This window comes from Sapajus apella, unplaced genomic scaffold (assembly GCF_009761245.1).
Source record: "Sapajus apella isolate SASKATOON/1434 unplaced genomic scaffold, GSC_monkey_1.0 scaffold25, whole genome shotgun sequence".
In the NCBI taxonomy this organism is placed as follows: domain Eukaryota; kingdom Metazoa; phylum Chordata; class Mammalia; order Primates; family Cebidae; genus Sapajus; species Sapajus apella.
The window spans coordinates 14,998,976-15,022,735 of record NW_022436965.1 but is presented as its reverse complement, the minus strand read 5'-3'; the positions used below and the strand labels follow the sequence as shown (position 1 = coordinate 15,022,735).

Below are 23,760 nucleotides of genomic sequence, written 5' to 3'. Positions count from 1 at the left end.
TCACATCCAAAGAGAACCGTGTTTTTCACTGAAATCTTTCAAGTTTATTCTCTGCTTTCCTCTTACTGTCTTTAGATAAAACTTGTTTGGATCTACCACATAAAGAAGAGGGACCAGGGAAACGTCATTACTTAAGGGAAAACTATTGCTGCAATAATGGGTTGTTACATATTTTGTAGTAAAAAATATAATTTTCTAAGGGAAGGAAAATTTTAACTGTGACAAGTATTTTGGAGTCTCTCTGGAGTCCAATTTGGGCATCTTATGTTGCATGTATATACATGGACTGGTGGAGATATTTGACCTCATCATCTGCTTAATCTCATAAGAGTACCTATTCCAGGAACAGAATCTTTCACAACTCCCCACAGGGCCTGGGGAGCAGCCTGCGTTTTGCATAATCATCTGCATGACATTCAGCAACGGACTTTCTCAAAACTGCCTTTTCATTTGGGGACTGTACTAAATGGACCTTTAGGGAGGAATAAATCAATTGGGAGAAAAAATCTGAAACTGAATCCTTTCCTTGGAAGTTTTTAAAATATAAATTCGTTATTAAAAATGTTTAAGCTTTCATCTCAACTATGTGGTGCTGAGAAACAATAGACATGTTCTCATCTGTTAATCTAACAAGCATTATCAAGTGCCAGCCGTGTGGAGACAGCACTGTCCTTGGTGTTGATGATAATATAAAACAGACTTAAGAACACAATCTGTTCTACGCAAACTTAGCTTAAATTCTCACTAAGATGATACCATAGGCGACATCCCCACCTTTTCCCTCTTCTTTCCCTTCCATGGGGGAATTGAACTAGCATTCACTCAGTTCTTTAGATCCTAGGAAGCTCCAGAGTAAAACTAGCTTCCTTGGGTGGGCACCATTCCTCCTAGGTGGCCAGGAAAGCTTCCACTGACAATGACATTTTTCTTGTAATGGGGCCAGCCCCCAGGAAGAGAAGGAAGAACCCATGCTTTCCAGCACAATCATAGAGGAAGAGTAGTGGTCATGTAGTGGTCTTCTGGTCCCTCAAGGGCAGGGCCAGAAAGCCGATGAAAACAGATGTTTGCAAACAGTGATTACTTCTGGGTAACCTAGTAAGAGGATCAGTCAGTCTTCAGCTCTAACGGGTAGGGGCAGGGTAAAGGGGTTGTCCACATTCATTTTCTTGTTTATGAACCATAATCTCTCTCTCTCTCTGCAGGCTACTGATGGAGGTTAACACCACCAATGTATCTTCTTCCAAGACTTGAGATCTTGTTTCCCCAACTGGCAAGATATAAGAAGGCATCATGGGTGAGCCTCTGCCTGTGAAGAGGGGGCCAGGGATATGGGGTTCCTGGGTGGGAGTGTTGAAGCAGGGCCTGCACATCACAGGTGGAGGAGGCATCCACAGAGGATGATGTCCCAGAGGCAGGTCTGCAAGGAGTCCTCTAAGTGAATGGCAACATTGCTCCTTGAGAAGCTGACCCTATAGTAAAGAACTGTGAGAATTGTCTGGTAAAAGCTGATGGGCAAAAGTAGCCAAAGGATACAAGGATTGGCTGGTCCCATTTTCTGGGCACTGCATGAGAAAAGACTGGAACGTCTGTGTTAGAAGTAATAGCAGGTAGCCCTGCACCAAGGAAGACACAGAAGAAAACCCTCAGCTCCAGAAAGAGGAATCCAAAACTTGCCCGGGCAGCAAAAGTCACCCCTAAGGATAGAAAATGGGCACCCTGAGACACCTGCATTACATTTTCCTTTCCTTTCTTTCTATAGCCTTCTCTTTATTTCCCCCTTCTTATTTCCCATTATCTTTCTTACTCTCCTTTCTTACCTTCCTCATTTCATTTTCTCTTCCCTCTATCCTCCATCTTTCTTTTCCCTTCTTCTTTCAGTCTTCCCATTATTTCAAGGCTGTTCCTCCTGCTGAGTATTTTTTTATATTGCTTTAGTTTCCACGATATTGTATTAGGAGCCTAGGGGCATTTGCTCTGCTCCTTATATGCTTATAACCTAACTGGAACTGAGACTGCTAGACTTCACCCAATACTGGCCCTCCTCTTCTCTCTTGGTGGCAAACACGTAATGTGATTTGGGACCACATTGCATCCAGCTTGAAGACTGCATTTCCGTCTTTCCTGTTAGGAGTGGCAAGGTAATCAAGGTAGAGCCAATGAGATGTAAGTTGATTATAATGTGGGACTCTGAGAAAGTTGACCAGCTGTGAAATATAGGCGCTGACCAGCTGATAATTGCACCCTTTTTGCCCTTTCCACTTCCTTCTTCCTATTAATTGGAGCATGAGCATGATGGTTGGAGCTCCAGAAGCCATCTTGGACCATGCAGTGAATGTGAGGAGGAAACTACACAATCTGAGGAGTAAAGAGCAAACAGAAGGAGCCTGGGGTCATGCTGACACTGTGTCCACAATACTAATCCTGGACTGGATGTCTCTGGACTTCCTATACATTGTTTAAGCCACCAATACCTCCAGTCTCTGTGATTATAGCTGAACTCAGCACTAAATGATTCAATAACCTCATCAAAAAATACTTCACATGCTCCACTATCCCCTGCTAGATCATTTCCTCTTCTGTCTTCACTATCAAGTAGGATTTGATGCTTTGAGGGTAGCCTGGGCACCATCAAGTTAGACAGCTCATCTTAAGCAACGTAGCATCTCTCACTCTGTTCTCCATCCAAGAAACCCTTCACAGAAACAACATGGGACTTTGGGGAGTTAGGGGATGTCACAGCTGAAGGCCTGTGTCCTTTGTACTTGCAGTAGAGCCTCCTACACAAGTGTCATACGGAGAAGTGAAGACAATCTGTCTGAGGCTGTCAGCTACTGTCCAGGAACTTGGGCAAGGCAACAATTTATGAGATGCCTTTAACTCTGGGTGCAGGAGAGGGCTTCATCAAACAGACTTTGCTGGCTGTGTTGTATGTACATTCACAAAGTAATTTACAGTTCCCTTGGAAACATGAAAAAGTTTGGGTCTAAATTTAGAGCGTTCACTCTGAGCTGATGTAATAAGCTCAAAGAATATTCAGAATGAAGAAACATGGGACAATTCACCCATCAATTTATAAATATCAAATCCATCCATTGCGTCACTGAGACCACAGTTGCTCCTTCAGGAGGTTAGTACCCCACCTGCTTCTCACAGTCAGGGAACAGAGGGGAAGTAACTACTTTTCTGCCTGCTCCAGGAACTCTAGTCCTCAGTGCATTATTTTCTGGTTTACTCCTTTGCCTTCTCAGTTGTGTGAGGCCCCATGACATTTGCCATCTGTCTTCTGTTAAATTTTCTTGCAAAGTGTCTCAGTGTGTGGCCCCAAGGAACCAGCAGCATGCAAAGCTCTGGATGTGGCCAGATTGCATTTTCAAGATTCATCCACATGCTGGTTTCCTAGGAAGGTTCTGACAGCCTGTGAGGTAATGCACATCCATTTCCAGAGAGCAGGCGTGAGGCAGAGCACTGGAAGGAATAAAAGCACCAGAGAAGCGCCACCTTTTTTTGTTAACATATGGGCTTTTGACTGTCCCTGGGAACACAATTCCTTCCCTGGGCCTGATAATTGATCACCTCTTGCCTGAATTGGGGATGAGTCCTCCAACTGATCTTGCTCGGCTTCCTGCCTGTCGCCCTCCCAGCCATTCTCCAGACGGCTGGAGAGAGGAGCCGGCCAGCACCGCGGCTGCTCACTGGCACCCCCTGCTGGGCTGTAACACTGTGACCTTCCCGCCATTTGCCCTGCAGTTCCTTACTTTCACCACACCACACACACCTTACCTCACAAACTCCTTAATTTTGAGGCTCTGATATCACCTCTTCCAGGAAGTTTTCCATAATTCTCACCATGATTCTGGGGTAATTGCTTCTCCTTTTCACTCCCACAGCCAGCACTCTATCATTGCACTTTTATGTTGCCTCGGTAATCTATTTTTATATTTCTGTCTTCTCTGTTAGACTGTGAGCTCCTTAAGGACAAGGACTGAACTGCGTTGGGAAAGTGTTGGAGGGTTATAGCAGAGGAATGACATGATCTGACCTACGTTTTGAAAGATCACGCGGCTGCTTATGGAGAATGGTCTCGTGAGTTGGGGAGGGGCGCAAGTTGGAAGTAGAAAGACCAGTTAGAAGGCAGATGAGACATGATGGTGGCTTGGACCAGGATGGCAGTGGAAGCACAAGTATGTCACGGTCAGATTCTAGACCCCTTTTGAAGAAGAATTAGTGGGATTTGCTGATGGATTGATAGTAGGTGAGAGAAAGAAAGAAGTTAAAGATGGTGCCGGATATTTTGGCCTGTGGAAATAGAAGATTGGCATTGCAATAACTATGACGGGAAAGATCACAGAGGATCAGGTTTAGAATAGGGAGTAATTAAAGGTTCAACTGGGGACATATAAAATTTGAGATAGCTATTAGAACTCCAGGAAGTCATGTTGAGGGGAACGTTGAATTTATGAATCTGGAATTCAGGGAGAAGTTGGGCTGGAGATGTAAGTTTGGTGAATATTCATGGAAATGGGTGGGGTGAGCGTAGGAGGAGAAAAGAAAGAATCTGAGGACTGATCCCTGTGGCACTCCAGCGTTTAGAATTTCATTGATGAGGAGAGCCCAGCAAAGGAGAATGAGAAGGAGCGACTATGGAGGTGAGAGGGGAACCAAGAGTGGATTCATTGATACCAACTGAAGACCATATTTCAGGTGGAGAATACAATTCTGTTAAGAGTTGAGAATAGATTCAATAAGATCTGTTAGTCCTATTAGATCTTCAGTCTGAGGATTGAGAACCGACCATTGGATTTGAAAATGTGAAAGTCATAAATGATTTAAGAACAGTGGAAAATAGATGATACTAATAGAGAGGATATCTGCTGGACTGATGTCCTTAAGTAAGAGAGAGGGATAAGGTCCAATATGCAAACGAAGGGGACTGGTTTTAGATAAAACCTAGTCACTAGAGGAAAGGCAGAGATATGGCCATAAAAGCAAACTGGTTTGTAGATGGGAAGGTGGGAGTGGATGCAATTTCTCTTTTGATTGCTTCCTTTTCTCAAAGAAATAAGAAGCCAGGTCGTCAGCTGAGCGCGAAGGTGAGAGCAGATGTCTTATTCATCTCTGCACCATCCTCTTGTCCCCAGCAATTAACATGATGCCTGGCACGTGGTTGGCATTAACACAGGTTGGTAAATAAGTGAATTGGAGATCTGCCAAATGACTTCACGTTAGGGTTTTGGTTTTCTTTTCTGTCTTGGAGATGTAATTTCACTCTAGTTTTGATCTGTTTTATGTGTTCAGAATATTTGTTGGAATTATGCAAAAAGAGGAAGGGATATCATGATAGAAAACAACATATTTTTGACTAAAAATATAATAGATGAGTGATTTCATATTATATGCATATAGTGTGTTTATATGTACATGTACGCATGTTACAAATTTACCTGCTTTTACACCAACTTAAATATTTGTTAATAATACCAGATACAATATATATTAAATAAGAAGCAAATCCATTATAGACGTTGACAACATTCTACCAGATATAAAAATACAGACACTTTCAAGAGATTGGGAGAAGTCGGGTCCATGCATGACCAGCACAGCTCTGTGTGTGTGTGTGTGTTGGTGAGTGGGCTCTAGGTAGCCCCTCGAGCTACATTATAGAAATCACTATACCTCATCTACCTAGTCCTAAGTCTGGCCTGGGTAGGACCATGTCCTGTTCTGCCTTCCCAGCTGATGATTTCTGACCAGCTATTTCTCAGTGACTTAACCTAAAAAGCTCCTAATATTATATCATATTGTTGAGAGAAGAACATGAGGAAAGGCTTCTTTAAAAAATCTAAAAGCCAAGGTGGTGGGGGTTAGATAAGCAAGGAAGAGGAGTGTGAATTACTAAAAAACAGAGCTGAAAAGTTATGTAGAAGCGTGACATATTTTGCATTTGGAAGTCTTCCCAACCCGAAGCTAGCTGCAGTGGTAACAGAGGGGGAAAAGCTGGCATCTGTTGGATGACGGTGGAGTCTCTGGGACTGCCGTGATTTCAATCTGTGGAGGGGCTGCCTGTTTATCTTCTCCCAAGCAGGGGCTCTTCAAGAATACAGCTGGTAGGCAGTGCAGTCAATTTTAGTTTGCCTCATTTATCTCCTTTTTTTTATATCTTATTTTTCTCTTTTATTTTATATCTTATTATTTCTTATTTTAGCTTTTTCCCTTCTCTCTTCCCCCTTCTCTTTCAACCAATTCATAGAATTCATTGTGAAAAGCAGGCAGCAGGACACGGAAACTAGTCTCATAAATTATGACAAGATGACCCCCCATCAGTTTGGCTCCGAACCGCAAGAGTGGTAGGGGGCTTAAGTAGGAACAAGATGAAAGTGAGTGGAAGTGAAGTGGTCCCAGGGTCATGCCTGAAGAGAGGGTGGAAGACCAGAAGAGAGATGGCTTAAAGCACTGATATTGAATTTTAAGGCTCTGAAATTATATTGACTGCATTATTGGAACATTGAGAGTGAGAAGGTGGTCTCAAGGCCAACTCATGCAAACAGAGGTTGCATTTGGAAGCCCTGAACCATGACTGGATGTGTTTTCTGTCGAGACAGATGCACACAGAGCAAGCAGAGGGAAGAGAATGCTTCCACCTGCATCTGCCCTGGCATGCTTCAGCCATTAGCTCTTCTCTTTCCAAGCATTCAAACATATTAAATAGGAAAAGTCTCGTCAATTGCCCGAGACTATATTTATTCAAATCAGCCAGAATGGGTTTCTCAAAGCAAATGTCAACATATCAGAGAGGTGCAAGTGATCTAGGAGAACACAGTCTTGAGACAACTCTGAAACAGGTTATCACACTCAAAGACAGTTGATACATTTCCAGGCTCTACAAATTTACCTATATTGTATACCATGTTGTAAAATTTCAATACTTTTCCAAATGTTCAGTGCTATTCTGGTTTTAGAAGGCTGTAATACGTGTGGAATGGGTTGTAAAGATAGTAACATATTCACCCTTGTATATTTACAGCACATTCCTGCAGGCAACTTGTAGCTCAGTGGAACATTTACTCTGTAGTATAATTTTTCAATAATATTACATACATTAATAAAGGTAATTTAGAAAAAGCCCCATAAAGTCATTTGACATTTTTTGCAAATTGCCAGAGTAATAAAAATGCCTTTACATTATGCTGCAATGGAAAACTGTGCCCTTTTGCTTGATTAAGTCCCTTCAGCGTTTACAACTAGATATTTGTGTGTCACTTTATTGCCATCTTATTTTAATTTGAGCTATGGATTTCCTGCTCTGAATGGCGCTACCCTTATAGTTTTGGAGAAGGGCACTCTTATCTTGCACAGCAGGAAGATCAGAGGCATGAATCCTGGCCTAGAATGTCCTATCTCTACTAACTGCTCGTGATACTTAGATTATACCCCAGGCTCCCAGTTCAATCAGGTTTTCCAGTCAATGCTTAGCAAGTGTTTATTCATCATCTTCTATATGCTTAGCTCTGGTAGTGACTGTGGGGGATACCTAAGTAAGACTGTAGTCTGGGGTAAGAAGTTTTTAAATAGCTTTGCTAAGGGTCTGGGGTAGAGGGTAAGACAGCCCCAGTACGTGTTTCAGCTTCCGTAGATGATCACTACATTTCTCTGCTGGAACCAAGGAGAACTGTCTTAGCTCTGAGAAAGAGGAAAGACTGGGAAGAAAGAGGAGGGAGGGTCTATGAGAAAAGAAGATGGTGAGTTAGGAAGGAAGGAAGAAGAAAAGGGAATGCAAAAAGACAGATTCTGAGATTGCTCCTTAGTTTGAGAAGTGATTTCCTTCTTTGGAAACCTTTAGGAAGTTTTACTGTTCCTACAGATGATCTGGTTAGGGGTTGATTTTTTGGGGTGTAGGATCTGCAGAGGAATCTGATAGAGGACTGGATTTCTAACTGATGTATGCTTAAGCCACAGGGGCTCATAAAACCATGTTTATGGGAGAGCTTTAGGCTTCATCTGGCCATGGACTTGGGGGGTGGTCTGTGTCCATTAAATCTAGATCTCTTGGAACAGGGAGGCCCCCAGCCAACTTTTGAGTTAAACCATAATCAGAGACTCCAATCAAAATACTTATAACCAGATCAGAAAATTAAAACCAACACACAAAGCCAAGCCATCTGATAGAGACAATATAACAAAGTGGTACTTTGTGAGTTATGGCTGTGCTGGTCAGGAGAGGAAGGACCCCTGCAAGATGAGGGTGGGTTTTAAAGAGCTTCTTGATTTCCTGACCAAGCAATCTAAGACCCCTTTAAAGGAATACGTGAGACTCAATGGGGGCCTTAGATGGTCTAAGGATTTGGCTCAGCTGAACAGAATTTGGGGGCATGCAAAGAAAGAGGTGCACCCACAAACAGATGCATGGCAGGTAGAGGAAGTGTGGCTGGCCCACCACTGGGTTCCCTACTCCTTGGTCTATGGTCAGAACTTTCTGGGCCCTGATTCCTACAAATATGTTAGGTCCAGACTCAAACGTGTCCTTCACACACCACGTCCCAGAAATAACAAATACCATAGTTCATTCACTCATTCATTCAAAAAGGCGGGTAGCATTCTTATTGCTATAATTACAGTGGTAAATAATACAGGCAGAGTTTCCGTCCTGTCCCATGGGAGAGACAGAGGCCTAGCCTATAAACCCACACAATGAGACAACTCTAAATTGTAACTGATAACTTGGAGAGAACCAACAGGATGCTGTTGGAGGCCACTGCAGGGCCTTGCTGGGGAGATGATGTTTAATCTGGGACCTGAAGAAATGATCAAGAAAAAGTCATGAAGAGAGTATGGGAACAGAGAAAGGAATGACTCAGGGAGAGGGGAAAGTGTGTGTGAAGGCCATGAGTGGGGAGTGAATTTGATGCTTTGGAAGATGTTTGAAGATCAACATGGCAGAGTTAGTAAGACAGTAAGAAGCCTGAGACAGAGCTAGGGAGAGAGTTGGACCAGATAATTTAAAGCCTTGTAAGCCAAACACAGGAATTTAGGTTCTGTGCTGACTACAATGAGAATTCATCAGAAGATTTTGAGCAGCAGTGTTAAACCTGTTCAAAGATTTTTTTTTTTTTCATTTCTTGGTTTCTCTGTGAAAAATTTTAACAATACATTCAACACAAAAAGTGTTGACTTTACAGGCGTGTGCAAGCCGCAGTCATCTATGCTACAGAAAATGGCATAACCTGCTAAGGTTTACTCATTACGGGTCCCGGAGCAGCCAACAGATGGATAATAACATTTAGTCACTACCGACTGGTAATTACAGTATGCATTTAAAGAAGAAATAAGTACATTTCCTGCTTCAAGTTCTCTCTTACGAAATGGAGAACCAATATCTCCCACATTGTATACCAGAGACGCAATCCATAGCCCCAGATCTGATAGAAAACTCCCTGAGGTTAATAATTCATGCATGACTTGTGATTGCAGTTGTACGTTACATCTGTTTTCATTAGATGTTCCCCTTTATTGAGTTTTCACAGTGCACATCAGCAGCCTCTATGTGCCCCTGTTCAAAATAAGCTGCTTGCTTTTAAAATGTTCTGGACTATATAATTTCATCTGGGCCATTATGGGAAACACATGGTTCCTGTGTGTCTGACTTTTTAAACCTTTTCACACTCTTGTCTAAGACTGTGGTTTGGATATTGATCCCAAACTATGTAGGTCTGAAGAATCGTGGCTGCCATTTTTTTATGGATGGATTTACCCCTCCTGCTCCTCAGTGCAGAAATTTTCTGATCCTAAGAGGATGGTTTCTAATTTAGGTCATTTTGCAAGAAGGCATTGCATATACTTTGACACAAACAAAGTTCTGGTTTGCATGCAGCCAAGAGAATGACAGCTCAGTCATTCAGGTCCTGATGCTTATACTCAGGGAGCTGCTGTATCAGAACCAGAGTTTGGGCTCTGACCTGGCTCTCTACCAAATCCTGGGTCAGAAGCTGGGCTCTGCCACATCTTCCTCTGAGGGATTCATTGTTCCATCCACAAAATGGCTATTATTTTTTCTTTTAGTTTTCTGGGACCAGATAGAAATTTCTGAAATAAGGGCTGCCTTGTAGTTATGGGTGACATAGTTTTAAAAACCAAATGGAAGCTATATTGCTGTGAAGACACAACTCATATGTATAGATTGATAGATATGTACAGACACACAAATTATTAATAGTAGCCATCTCTGGATGGTGATATTTTAATTATTCCTTTTGTTATTGACATTTTCTAACTTTTTTACAATGAACCCAAATTATTTGTATAATGAAAAAAACGTAAAAAAAAAAATCTCATTCTTGGTGCTCAGAGCAAGGGAACTGTAAGCCATGGTGAGCTGAGAAAAGGAGAGAATTAATGGCCTTAAGACAGCCTGCAGGACCAGCCACCCCACAAGGCACTTGGGGTGTGGCTGCCTTGGACTTTGTTGTGTGTATGTGTGTTCATGTATATGTACATGTGTGTATGCGTATTTATATGGGCATGCATGTATGTGTATTGTGTGCATGTGTGTGTTATATGTATGGGCATGCATGTATGTGTGTATGAGTTCATGAGTGTGGGCATGTGTGTTATGTTTATGTATATATGTGGTATGTTATATGCATGTGCTTGTGTGTATGCATATTCATGTGTGTTTGTGTTCCAGACGCTCAAAACCATCCCATGCTGCCCCCTGGGACATGAGCCCAGCATTCTTCATCTGGGATCTCTCACTCTTCACTTGGGTTTCTATCTTCTGTAAGTAATGGTGGTATGGAGCCGGGGGAGGAGTGGGTGCTGAGGGGGTGGGGAGGAGAGAGGCCTGGTCCCTTCCCAGTGCCCCACACCAGCAGTGAATTTGTTCTTCTTTCTTGGTCTTCCTCCTGCTTCTCTGAAGGTTTTCACTTCTCCTCCTCTCCACTCCTCCTCCTCTGGTTTTATTCCTGCTCTTTTTTGGAGGGTGGGCAGGGGGAAGGAGGGAAAGGCGTGGTTCTTACATCATTCATTTTGCTGCCTTCTTCCCAGCCCTTGTTTATGGCTGGCATGTTTAGCATTCAGTCTCTTCTGCTTTTGACTTAATAAACTCAAACTTTTGGAACTTACATTTTCTCTATGAAACAGCAAATTAAAAAGTCTTGGTCCTTTTGTGAATCAGAAGCACAGGGACCTCAAGACTGTTGCCTCTGCTGTGCCTTTTACAATGCCTATTTGGAAATATGATTTCTGTGTTGTCTCTGTTTTCTTCTTGTTGTTGTAGTTGTTAGTTGCTTTCTATTCTTGATTTTGTATTCTTTCTATTTGTAGGCAAAGAGTTGCTTCTGAGGCAATGAAGGGCTTGGCTCTGTGTGGTCAGGGAGATGTGCGGAGCTCAACAATAGAAAATTCCTCAGTTAATATCACCAAATTTCATTCCGGCATATGTAATATGGGACCAATTATGTACTCATGTCTTCAGATTGTTATGAGGATTTAATGAGATAATCCACGAGAAACCTTTAACACACTGCTTGGCATGTAGAAAGGGCTCAATAAATGTTGCCTGTTATTATTCCTAACACTATCATGCTGCTCATTGCTTTCCACTGGGAAAGGAAAATAGACTCCTGGATTCACTGTCCCTGCCCGTGAACAGAGGTGGTTTTGGAAGCCGTGGCAGCACCCAGTGACCTTCTCCTCAAACTCAGCTTCTCTGAATTTGGTGAGCCCCTGAGCCCTTGTAGGTAGCCTTATCTTACCTCCCACATCCCGCTCTAAGGAGCCTTCAGGGATTTTTAAAATTTATTTTTAATTTTTATTTATTTATTTATTTTTGAGACAGAGTCTTACTCTGTCACCCAGGCTGGAGTGCTGTGGTGCTATCTCAGCTCACTGCAACCTCCACCATCTGGGTTCAAGTGATTCTCCTGCCACAGTCTTCCAAGTAGCCAGGCCTACAGGTACGTGCTACCACGCCGGCTAATTTTTGGTATTTTTTGTAGAGACAGGGTTTCACCATGTTAGCCAGGATGGTCTGGGTCTCCTGACCTCGTGATCTGCCTGCCTTGGCCTCCCAAAGTATTGGGATTACAGGCGTGAGCCACTGCGCCCTGTCACCTTCAGGGATTTTGTAACTTCTAAGTCTGGTGGTCAGTAGCTCTCTGTGTTCCTCTACCCACCTCAGACCAGGCCAAGGTGAATGCTCATACGTAGCACATGGAGACCTAGGCGTGCTGGCTCAGCTTTGGAGCAGTGGAGGCAAGTAGAAGCCACTGGAGGAAGCCAATCAACCACACACCCTCCCAGGTGAGATGCAGTGTTTCCAGGTTCAAGGCTTCTGATATTCACTTTGGTGACCCCTGGAGGTCCACCAGCAAATCTGTGGTTAGGACTTAGCCTGCAGCTGTTTCTATTCCAGAGGCAGCCAGGGGAGCACAGGGAGGGAGTGGGTGTGACTCTGAGCTGTTCTGGTTCCCTCTATGCCAAGAAAGCAGCCTGGTGTGATACTGCACCAACACCAGAGAGTGGGCTAGTCAATGCTCAAGCTGCCTGGGCATACTTTGGGTCCTTCCTTGAGTCAGGGAAGACCTGGCTGCAATCTAAGAGGATTATTTTTCTGTAGGTCCTGGCATCTGACCCAAGTATCAGCCTACCAGTATTGCCACCTGCTGACACATTTACGTGATAACAGATTATGAGAGGTTCGGCAAAGATCCTGAACTGTCTTATCCACAACGGTACAAACCACTTGGAGTGGAAGGAAACACTATATGGAAATTGCCATCTGCGCAAGCAGCCTGATTAGATGACATCTGCAGACCTCCATAGAACCAGCTGGTAAAAACCATTCTTCCCAGGATGCTCTGCTCCTCCTTTGCTCTCACATACACAAACACACGTGCATGCATGTGCACACACCAGACGCATGTATGTGCACAAACATACACATAAACACACACATGCCCATAGAAATTCCCAGGGTACCACAGGCCCTGAGTATCTCAAGGGTGGGCTAGTTCCACAGGATGTCTTAAGGGCCTTCATTCCTCTCCCTTTTCTTCCTCTTTTTCATTTTCCTCTGCACATGCTAGATTCTTGAATATATTCAGCGGTTCTGCAGACCTGTTAGGAGTCAGTTTGTGCGGGTACTGGGTCAGTTGCTAAATGAATAGCCCTGAAGACTAGATACTCATGGCTGCCATCTGTCTCTGAAAAGGCATTAGTAAAGATTAAGGTGGAGGGGGAAACAAGAAAGATGAAGCTACCAGGAAATGCTGAGACTTTACCAACAGGTCAGAAGAAGCATGGGGATCTCATGGGATGGTTAGCATCTTGGGCCTCAACTGAACTGGGCTGGATTTTTGAAGAGATTCTCTTTCTCCTGCTCTCACAAGAGAGAGGAGAGGCCTCTGAGTTAAGACGGCTGGGAAAATCCTGCCACTTTTCATTTATTTGAGCCTCCCTCCCCAAGGCTTCCTTCTTTGTAACTCAGAAGTCTCAGTTTTTCTGCCCAACCACAGATGGACTCCACCTGCATCCTCTCAGCCACCTTCACTTCAATCATGCTTTGCTTTTGACACCTGCTCATCCCGCAGTGCGGGCTCACATGTCCCACCATGCCTATTTTCTCCCTTAGTCCACCCATGCCTGGCTTCCTTTTCTTCTCCCATCTGGCTTTAGATCCTGGGCCTGTCACTCAAACTACTCTCCTGGAAGAGGGTCAGCTCCCTCACTCTCGTGCATTTACTGCATCTTTTGGAAAAGTCCCAACACTCTATCAATGGACCCTCTTCCTTACCTGGGACCGTGGAGAGAAAACTATTTCCAATCTTGTCATTTGGGGCCATAAAAGTTTCATGGCCTCTGAATTCAGCAGGGCCCAGGTGGGGCTTCACAGTCACTCCCTCTGTTCCTTTCCCATCAGATCCTCACTCCTCTCCTCAAGCCCTAGTCCCTTGCAACTGCGAGCTGAGTTTAACTTTAGCAATGGCAAAAATGGAGATATTTAGGTAGAATCCTCTAAGACCTAGCTCAGGGACCACCTTCTCTAGGGAGATCTCCCTGATAGCTGAGGACCTCTCCCAATGCTGGGTTAAGCTGTCTGCTCTGGGCTCCCAGAGTGGCTTGTGAGACAGCTCATAGCTCATAACATGTATCACATGTATCACTGTTATGTAAACAGGCCTTTCACCCTGTTTACTTGCTTTCTGGACAATGAGCTCCGGGAGAACAAGGACTGTACATTCTATCTCTGTAGCTAGAGTGCCTGGGGACTAAGTAAGTAAGTGCACAGCACATTCTGTTTGATGAGTGAATGAATGAAGTCTTCCTTCATAGAAACATGGACTTTGACCAGGTGGGTTGTGTGGGACACAGCAGTTAGGGGTAGTCGCTCTTCCTAAAAGGGCCCATAAAAATCTAGGGGGTCCTGAGAAACCATTTGCAGCATGGGAGTCTGAAAGCACAGTTAAGTTGTTTCCATGTATCTGTGGCATCCCACATGTTGTTAACTGCTCATTTTAGGGGAAGGGGAGTAATTTCCTCCCTTGTTCTTTTTTTCCCATACAGATACATTCACCCTTAGCTTGAAGTCTGGATTATACGACCCCACTACAAGCTGGTGGAAGGCAGACTGTGAAGGGGATGAAGGTAGTTTGTGATTCTCTCCTCTCATTGCAACCTTTTGTTTCATCTGACCAAAGAACTCAAGAGCTCAGAATTTCTAAGCTAAAAGGGCCTTATAGATTATTTGGACCAATTGCCTGCCTTTGCACTTGAGGAAACTGAGGCCTAAAGAGATTTACAGCCTGCTCAAGGCACCTAGTTGGTAAGAGGGGTGATCTAGAAGCCAGGCTGCCCGGCCTCCAGTCTGCTGCTCTGCCATGCCACTTGGCTTCTCACAGGAGAAGCCTCAGTTACATTTCTCCAATGGGGGATTTTGACACTGTGGCACTAGGATGGGGGAGATGCTTTTGGACACACCATCCCAGAGGCACAGATGTGGCCCCTGCTGAAGAATGTAGCCCGGCGGCTGGTATTCCCTCAGCCCTTTATGGATTCCCTCTGCCGCCTATCTCATCAGCAGGCAAAGCTATCTGCTCCCAGCTTGGCAGGATTGTAGCTCTTATTGATGAAAGAGAAATCAAGCCAAGCCTGAAAAATGACTTAGCATTTTGAACGTTGGACAGACATAGACCAATGGGTTCTCTCCTTATATGTTACATGGTTCAGTGACTTGGGTGTACTTCTATAAAGAATTGCTCTGGTTGTACCCAGCCAGGTCTCACCTGTCATCTCTGAGCTCTCTGGGAACACAGAGCCTGACACGCTGAGAGTGGACATGTGCTTTGGATATTATGTCAGGTGTGCCATGCCATTCCACGCCACATTTTTCTCTGTCCCAGGCTCCCATTCAGAGGCAGCTAATGCAGCAGCCGAAAAAGAGGAAGCGGAAGTCAGCAACTGAGGTGAGAATGTAATGGGGCTCAGTGTCGTGCACTGGTGTCTCCCTTCTGTCTGCTCCCTTTGAGGTCCTGGGACTCCTCTACACTGCCACACTTTCACTCTGGATGGCCAAATCAGATATTCAGACCTAATGCATCCCACAGGCGTTGGGAGTGCCTTCTGTGTGCAGGCACTGTTCTGGGCCCTGAGGCTCAGCAGTGAACAAAGTGCCCTGCTCGAAAGTCTAGTGGGGCAAAAGACAACACACAATAGTGATGTGACAGGATATCAGGGCTGTAACTTTTACAAAGAAAATAAACCCTGGAACAGCGCTTGGGACTGCATGGGCACTGGGGGCTGCTGCAGTGCAGGTGGGCGGGGAAGGCTGTCAGAGGAGGAGGTATTTCAGCAGAGACCTGGATGGGGAGAAGGAGCTGGCCACGCTCAGGCCTGGGGAAGAGTCGGTGCAAAGGCCCTCCCAGGCCATGCTTGGGGTGTGTGAGGGCTGGGCAGAGGCTGCCATGGCTGGAGCCTGGGAAGCTGGGGGTGGGGGGACAAAGGTGAGAGAAGCGGGGACCTGTAAGGCCTAGTGGATGAGTAAAAGGAGTTTAGATTGTGAAGCCTGGGAGAGCTGTAAGGGAGTGAAGAGTGACAGGATCTGATTTGTATTTGTAAAAGATGACCCCGAACATCACTGTTTGTAACAGCATGATTCACAATAGCCAAAAGGTGGGAAAAGCTCAAATGTCCATTGAGAGATAAATGGATAAACAAAATGTGGCATATATATACCGTAGCATGCTATTCAGTCTTAGAAAGGAAGGAGATTCTGACACATGCTATACCACAGATGCACTGTGAAGTCATTATGTGGAGTGAGATAAGCCAGTCATACGGGACAGCAGGAGTTACTGTGTAATGGGTGCAGCGATGCAGCCAGCATGAAGGAAGAGTTCTGGAGATGGACAGTGGTCACGGTGGGACAACAGTGTGAATGTACTTAATGCCAGCGAATTCGACACTTCAAATTGTTAAAATGGTATATTTTGTTACGTATCTCTTACCAGAACAAAAGCAAACACCAAAGACCACCCTGCCTTCTGTATGGAGAATCTAGAAAGACTAAGAAAAGGATGAAAACTACACTTATGGAAAAGTTGCAATAATAGGCCAAAAACTCCCACTAATGCCTTACCCAGATGATTGGTGACATATTTTGGAAATAAATAAAGTTGATCCAGACTTGCTGTTGAGCCAGGTATGAGGGCTGAGGGAAAGAGAAGTTTATGATCTGTCCCCTGCAGCCACAGAAAGTTAGCTGCGGAAGGGTAGCCACTGAGTCACAGACCACCAGGAACTAGATCACAAAGATGAGGCCAGGAGAGAGGAGGGGAGCTGTCTGGGGACACACAGGTTTCTGCAGAGGGCCACGATGTGAGCTTAGGTTCCTAACTTGCAGTTTTTTGGTTTTTAAACATTACTTATTTATTTATATTGTATTATTATTGTTTTTCAGAGACAGAGTGTCTCTGTCATCCAGGCTGGAGTGCTGTGGCATGATTATAGCTTACTACAGGCTCAAACTTCTGGGCTCCCGGACTCGAGTGATCCTCCTACCTCAGCCTCCCAAGTGGCTGGGACTACAGGCATGGATCACCACACCCAGCTGATTTTTAAAATACTTCTTAGACACTATGTCTCGCTCTGTTGCCAAGGCTGGTCTCAAATTTCTGGCTTCAAGTGAGCCTCCTGCCTTGGCCTCTTAAAGTACAGGCGTTACAGACATGAGCCTCTGTGCCCAGCTGTTTTTGTCTTTTTAAATCAAGGGTGAAACATTTTCATTTTAGCCATATTTCACCTTTCTAAAAAGGTCGACCAGGTGCCGAGAAAGGGGCGGACAGGGTGAGTTTTTTTCCAGAGATGGACCCTGCTATCCACCCAGGGAAAGGAAGATATGCTTAGGCCTAGTGTTGTTGTAGCTACTCGATAGTTGCTCAGTTTCTCCATCTTCTAAATGGGTCTAGTTGTCTGTCTCTTGGGGTTGTTAAAAGGGTTTGAGTAGACAGAACTGTATCCAAAACATCTCCCCATCCTCCTAAATGTCTTCTGTGCTTCTTGCCACAGTGTGTGAATTTTTTTTTTTGAGACAGAGTTTTGCTCTTGTTACCCAGGCTGGAGTGCAATGGCACGATCTCGGCTCACCGCAACCTCCGCCTCCTGGGTTCAGGCAATTCTCCTGCCTCAACCTCCTGAGTAGCTGGGATTACAGGTACACACCACCATGCCCAGCTAATTTTTTGTATTTTTAGTAGAGACGGGGTTTCACCATGTTGACCAGGATGGTCTCGATCTCTTGACCTCGTGATCCACCCGCCTCGGCCTCCCAAAGTGTTGGGATTACAGGCGTGAGCCGCCGCGCCGGGCCAAAATTCTTATTGTTAGAATCATTCATTCAGACTACAGGCAGAGGTCAGAGCATGCTCAAGAGCTGCTGGCCATGCTGCATTCGTTCATCCATTCATTCACAGTGTGCCAAACTCTGCTAAACATAGAGTGGTAGAACTAAGACATTCTCTCTTCCCCACAACAGGTATTCAAAGATAAAAAAAGAGCATGTGGTCTGCAGTCCAGCAGAGCCCTCTCAATATTGCTTTCATTGCATCTTACTTATTTATTTTTTTATTGAGACAAAGTCTCACTCTGTCACTCAGGTTGGAGTGCAATGACGCAATCTCAGCTCACTACAACCTCCGTCTCCTGGGTTCAAGCAATTCTCCTGCCTCAGCCTCCCAAGTAGCTGGGATTACAGGCATGCAACACCATACCTGGCTAATTTTTGTATTTTTAGTAGAGATGGGGTTTCACCATGCTGGCCAGGCTGGTCTCAAACTCCTGACATCAGGTGATCCACATACCTTGGCCTCCCACATTGCTGGGATTACAGGCATGAGCCACCGTGCCCGGCCTGGTTCCACTGTATTTTAGCTGCATGATTTTCAACAAGTATCCTACACTCTCTGAGCCTTTGTTTCTTCATCTGCAAGGTGGGAACAGTGACAGTATGGCCACACGTTCTTTTCTGCTCCTCACATTGATGGGTGGGGTCTACATTCCCTCTTGAATCTGAGCAGCTTGTGATTGCTTCAACCAATAGAGGATGGAGGAAGTGATGTTATGTGTTTTCTGAGGCTACATCATGAAGACCATGAAGCTTCTTCCTTGTTCTCAGGAATACTGAGCCACCACATAAGCCACCACGCTGGAGAGGTCACACTCATGCTGATAATCCCAGCCTGTGAGTTATGCCAGCAGTGGGCAAGACATGTGCATGAAGAAGCCATCCTGGAAACAGATCCTCAAGTCCCCTAGAGACCCGAGCCTCCAGCCATTCTACCACCCAGAGACCAGCTAGTTACATCTGCTCTGCGTTGTTCCAACTCCTCACCCATGGAATCCGTGGGCATAATAGAATGACCGTTATTTTATGCCACTAAATTTTGGGGTGGTGTGTTATACTGATAATCAGAACAAGGCCAAAACAATATTCCTTATAATTAACGTGTATTTTAAATGAAAAATGAAAACCTTACAAAGCATCTAGCTTATTATAGGGCCTCAATAAAATAGGAATTTCCCCTTTCAAAAGAAAGATCCTCACTGTCTAGCAGTAGGGACAGGCATGCTGGTAATAACTAAATACAATGTGTAAACATAACAGATTTGACAACCAAATGCAAAACACATCAGTCAAGGCACTCTAATTTTGTGAGGATTTGGGACTGTGGGATTGTGTCAAGGAAGACTTCAGAAGGAGACATTTGAATGAGACCCTGAGAAGCCAGCAGGATTGTTTGAAGTTTACCAGCAGACAAAATGGGAGACATTTGAGGGAGAGAGACCATGACGTGAGTCTGGCAAAGATCTTGGAGATAGTTCCCCTACTCCTACCTGGGCTCCTTGTCAGGCCTTCCTGAACAGGGCAACCAGAGTAGATCCTTGAGGATGAGAGTTAAGTCCTGTCACTGTTCCAACTCCCATGGTTTCCAACTTGCTCAGAGTAAATGCCAAAGCCCTGCTGGTGACCTGCATGTGGAGGGACCATAATAATTTATCAACTGAACTGGGGTGCTTTGAGAGTGAACAGGGGCACTATTAATAATTCTTCCAGGACAACAGAACAGAACTAATTCAGGATTGTCCTGGGCAATCAAGATGTGTGGTCATCTGACCTATGTGGTGGCTCTAAGGCTTGTTGTACCTGCCTGATTGCGTCTTCCCTGGGCCCACCAGCTCACCTGTGCTCACCCCAGTCCAGCCACACTAGCTTTCCTGATGATTCCTGAATATGCCAGGCAAGTTTATGCACCTCCAGGTCCCTCTGCCTGGGATGCTCTTGCTTTGGAGGGTCACAGACTTCCTCCCTCACCTCCCTCAAGTCTTTACTCAATGTTATTTGAGCGAAGGGCCTTCCTGGCCAGACTATTTAAAGTGGACTGTTTCCATAGCCTCCACTCCTTCCTTGCTTTTCTTATGGCACGCATCACCTTCTAACATGATAAGTAACTTATTATTTATTTTGTCGATATTTTTGTGTCCCCTCACTACAATGCAAGTTCCATAAAGGCAAAGATGTTTGACTGTTTTATTTGCTGCTGCATCCCTGAATGTCTGCAACAATGCCTGACACTTAGTGCCTAATAAATCTCCTAAGTAAAAGTAGTTGACTGGCCTCCTTAGTGAAATATCGTCTCAAAATGAACAGTTCAGGCCGTTCAGCCTAAGTGTACTGAAGAATGTTTTGCATGAGAGATTTTTTTTTAAGTTAGTAGCTTTTGAAAACAGCCTAGAGCCATGTCTAAAACAAAATGTATGGCCCATGTGCAGCACAATTTTCTGTTATAAAGTTTCCCTCCACATCTCTTAGTATCATAAATTATTATAGCTGGAAGAAATCAGCTCTAAAATTCTATGATTCTAAGTGACAAGCACTATTATGTCTTTAAAAAATTGAAATGATATATTTTCTGGATAGTCAAGAAAACTGGAGGTCAGGGCAATAAGGGGAAACTGAGGATTTGGACAATTTATGAATCAATTTCTGAGGTTGGCAGACTGTTGGCATTTCTCCCAATTGCTGTGGGGGGCATTTCAATCCCGCCTCTAGCTGCTGGAATAATACTACTTCCATTTCTTTAGCTCCCCTCTAAAGTCTGCAGATTCGGGTAGATAAATCGTCAGCGGTCCTTCCCATTTCTGAGGCATTAAGCTTAAATCCTGTCAAGGTTCCCCATATATTAAAAATAAAACTTCTATTAACTTTTCCCCTGTCAGAGCGATCAGAGTTAAATTAATTTTTAACACTTGGGTAGAACAGCAGAAGAGAAATGTGCCCCCAGAGCCACCATGCATGGGCTGCTGGTCAGTTAGGGAGACTTGAACCATCACACTGCTGGCGGATGCTGCCCTAACCACTAGGATGTGTTGGGAGGGGCTCTGTTCCCATAGACAGCGCCTCTGGCATTATAAATGATATTGGTGGCATCCCAGGCTACAGCCATCAGGCCATGTGCAGGCAGATTGCTAAGCAAGACATTGAGCCCTGGCCTGGGGGTAGACCACTGAGATGGACAGCCAGCCCAGCCTGCCTGGTTTGGTCATGTGGCATCCTCACTCCTAGAGAAGATGCTCTGTGACTCACCCACTGTGCCCAGGGAAATAGCTTGTTTCTGGGGCTGAGTCTAAAGTGTGTGAGAACATGGGCTCTACACTAGATCTATAAATGAATGTGTTTTAATTGCTTAAAAGCTTGGAGACCTTGAGCAAAAAAATAGAAAAAAGAGCTACTATTGACATAGCACTTACTTTATCTTGGGCACTGAGCAAAGGTATATGTATATGTGTATGCAATATGTCTAATAATATAATATACTCAGTTATAATTTGTAATTTTATTATGTATATATTTGTAAAAGAGAAAGAGGTTTTCCTCACTGACTCCTCCTTCATATAATTAAGTATTATTTTCTCACTTTTTAGATGAGGAATCTCAGGTCCTGGGACAAAAATTGGTACCACAGAAGCCATGCAACTGGCAAATGCCAGAGTTGTTTGAACTCATGTCTGTCTGAATAGAAAGCAAGTGTTTTTAACCAAATAATGCAAATTATTCAAAATCTCTGATCCCAGGTTTTCCATCTGTAAAATGGGGAAATAGTACCCACTTCACAGGCTTGTTGTCAAAATCAATGAAGAAAATGTGTGTGAAGGGCTGAGCACAGAGCCTGGTGCAGAGCTTGATAAATGCTAGCTCTTGTAGTAGCAGTAGCAATAACTAAATTCCCTCTTTCTTGCAAGTCATAAGAAGATCTTTATGCTCAAATTAATGTTATGATTATTAAAAGGATCAATGCAACAAGAAGAGCTAACAATCCTAAATATATACGCACCCAATACAGGAGCACCCATATACATAAGGCAAGTTCTTAATGACTTATAAAAAGACTTAGACTCCCACGCAATAATAGTAGGAGACTTTAACATCACATTGTCAATATTAGACAGATCAACAAGACAGAAAATTAACAAGGATATCCAGGACTTGAACTCAGACCTGGAACAAGTAAACTTAATAAACATTACAGAACTCTCCATCCCAAATCCACAAAACATACATTCTTCTCTACCACATCACACCTACTCTAAAAGTGACTATATAATTGGAAGTAAATCACTCCTCAGTAATTGCATTGCATTTCACAGGTTTAAATGAAATATTGGTTGGTTGCTTGTTTGTTATTTTCCTCCCTTATTCCTTCCTGTCTCCATTGTTAAGCACAATTGTTGGCATAAAAGAGGTTTTTAATACCCATTTTCTTTTTTTTTTTGAGACGGAGTTTCACTCATGTTACCCAGGCTGGAGTGCAATGGCGCGATCTCGGCTCACCGCAACCTCCGCCTCCTGGGTTCAGGCAATTCTCCTGCCTCAGCCTCCTGAGTAGCTGGGATTACAGGCACCACCACCATGCCCAGCTAATTTTTTTGTATTTTTAGTAGAGATGGGGTTTCACCATGTTGACCAGGATGGTCTCAATCTCTTGACCTCGTGATCCACCCGCCTCAGCCTCCCAAAGTGCTGGGATTACAGGCTTGAGCCACCGCACCCGGAATACCCATTTTTAGACTGCATTCTAGCCTGGGCAATAAAGCAAGATTCCTGTTCTCTCTCCCTCTTTCTCTTCCTCTTTCTCTCTTTCATTCATTTTTTTCTTTCTTTCTTTCATTTTTTTCCCAAAGAAAAAAAAAAAGAATCGGTACCAAAAAAAAAAAAAAAAAGGTTATGATTATTGTGTAAACCGTTATTCTGCCTACTTTTGGAGACAATAATAACACCGTAGATCACTCACCAATCCATTCATTTGTTTCATACATATATATTTGTTTAAAGGTTATGGGATTTAAGAAGGACAAGGCATGCACCCTACCTTCAAAGAGCTTACAATCCGGTTGGGGAGGTCAAACATACACAAAGGCTAAATAAATAATAATTAAAGCAATATATGAGCCAAGATGAATGGGTAAGGTTTGAGGAGGGGAGTCACCATCGTCTAGAGGTATGGAGATGAGCTGAATCGGGGTCCACAGTAAGCAAGATTTGTCTTTTAGGAGAGAGAATGGTCAGGACACCTCATCCCGAAGTCAAGAAAGTGCTCTGGGCACCAGCAGGCAGTCAGTGCCTCACAAATGGAATTTTCACTGTGCAACCTCTAGTCTGTGATATGCAAATTTGGACAGGAATTCAGATAAAGAGTTTTATGGAGGTCTGATTTGAAATAGGAGCAAAGCACTTTTTTTTCAAGAGGGATCCTATTCCTTAAGAAAAATTATTTTCAGTGCAAAGATTATATTGTTACCCTCTACCATAAAGCACAGACCATGACCCTTATCACCATCACTGCCAGCATTATGATCACCACCACGCCCACTATCCTCCAACTGCCATCGTCTCCTCTACTGCCACCACCACCATCACCACCACCATTATCACCTCCACCAGCACCACCATCACCTCCACCACTACTACCATATTAGCAGCATATTAATATTTTCACCATTCCATCACCGCCACGACCACCACCACCATCACCTCTACTATCACCGCTAACACCACCACCATTATTACTATCCCTATCTTCACCATCCCTTCTGCCATCACCACCACCCCCTCTGCCATTATCACCATGACCAACACCATGATTCCCTCTACCATCACCACTGACACCATCACCATTACCTCTAACATTATAACTGCCACCGTTACCACTGCCA

At 44.1% G+C, this 23,760-nt stretch overlaps 1 protein-coding gene and 1 long non-coding RNA gene across 4 annotated transcripts in view; one reads left to right on the top strand and one right to left on the bottom strand.

Moving 5' to 3' along the window:
* LOC116560297 overlaps positions 1 to 23,506 on the top strand; it is a 232,072-nt gene extending 208,566 nt beyond the window's left edge. The window contains exons 6-12 of one of the 2 annotated variants that reach the window (XR_004272891.1): positions 1,203 to 10,773; positions 11,320 to 12,297; positions 12,614 to 12,828; positions 14,560 to 14,640; positions 15,396 to 15,458; positions 19,604 to 21,819; positions 22,769 to 23,506. This is a non-coding gene — a long non-coding RNA (uncharacterized LOC116560297). Of the gene's footprint in view, positions 1 to 1,202; positions 10,774 to 11,319; positions 12,298 to 12,613; positions 12,829 to 14,559; positions 14,641 to 15,395; positions 15,459 to 19,603; positions 21,930 to 22,768 lie in introns of those variants that run through there. The other variant, XR_004272892.1, reaches the window with a different exon arrangement.
* TNR (tenascin R) overlaps positions 1 to 23,760 on the bottom strand; it is a 408,221-nt gene that overhangs the window by 100,498 nt on the left and 283,963 nt on the right. The window lies entirely within an intron of this gene.